We start from the raw sequence: 1,299 nt of genomic DNA on the forward strand, positions 1-1,299 counted from the left end.
TTACAGGAGCTGAAAAACTCGCAAAAAAGGCTAATAAGACAACAAAAAGGAGGAACGTTTGGATCACCGGATGATAAAATCATTCACTGTTATGAAGAAAATTGCACAGCTCTAATCAGCTAGAAGCAAATGCAGTTAATGAACTGAAAATTAAACAGACATAGAACTGCTTTCATTTTAGTAATTTTTTGTCCATTATTTCACTTTGGTAAAAAAAAAAAAAAAAAATTAAACACGTCGTTTCCAGTGTTGTTATTTGAACTAAAAAGCAAAAATACACAAAAAAAAAAAATCTAATTTATGAGAAAACCAGTTCATAATTTTAGGTTAAAATAAACTCATTAAGCCTGGCCCTTTATTCTTTAAACCAGTGAGTCAATTGTGTGTTCGGCAACAAACAGGTTTCTCTGGTTCAGTGTTTGTCTGAGTGTGTTGTAAAAAAAATGAATTAGTCTGATTACAGATTTGGGAGCATCAACATCTTAACGTGTGTGTCACAGGTTGCAGGTATTCAGTGGCATTACATCCCCTGCATGTAAGTACCGGTATACCTTTAATTTACTAAAATGTTTTTAATTGGATTGCTCAGAAGGAATTATTCAATTTTTAAGCTTAAACAAGAGCTCTAACAAGGTTCAGTCAGGCCCTCTGGATGAATTCATCTTTGTTGAAACATTTTGTCTTTTTTTTTTTTTTCAAAAGACGTCTTCAGTCAACTGAAGAAATCTTTTGGATAAAAGACGAAACGTTTCAACAAGAATCCGTCCAGAGAACCTGACTTAACCTTTTATCCACCTGGATTATTGAGAATGCATCAGGATACTTAAAAAAAGTACATTTATTTGTAGATCATTTTCAAGCTGCAGTGATAGTTCCATTTGTTTTTTGTTTTCTCACCAGTATAGTTTTTTTATTTTATTTTTTTTACATTTCCTTGTAGCCAGCCTGTAGTTTATTTATAGATTTAAAAACGTATTACACTCATAAATCAGTGTTCTATAACTGAATTGTGTATTGAACTAGAACTATGGAAGGTTTTGTATTATTGTTAACCTGTTAACAAAAAGAGAAGAAAGGTAGATGTTTTATGTGTCCAAGAAAACAAGTGCAAGGGCAGCAAGGCTCGCAGCATTGGAGCAGGGTTCAAACTGTTTTACCATGGTGTGGATAGAAAAAGAAATGGAGCAGGGGTGGTCCTGAAGGAGGAGTTGGCAAAGAATGTAGTAGAGGTGAAAAGGGTGTTAGATAGGGTGATGTGTCTGAAGGTAAGTACAAGGTCTGATGCTAATTATTGTCAGT

The sequence above is a fragment of the Nematolebias whitei genome, chromosome 1, assembly GCF_014905685.2.
Source record: "Nematolebias whitei isolate Nwh7 chromosome 1, NemWhi1, whole genome shotgun sequence".
Taxonomy (NCBI): domain Eukaryota; kingdom Metazoa; phylum Chordata; class Actinopteri; order Cyprinodontiformes; family Rivulidae; genus Nematolebias; species Nematolebias whitei.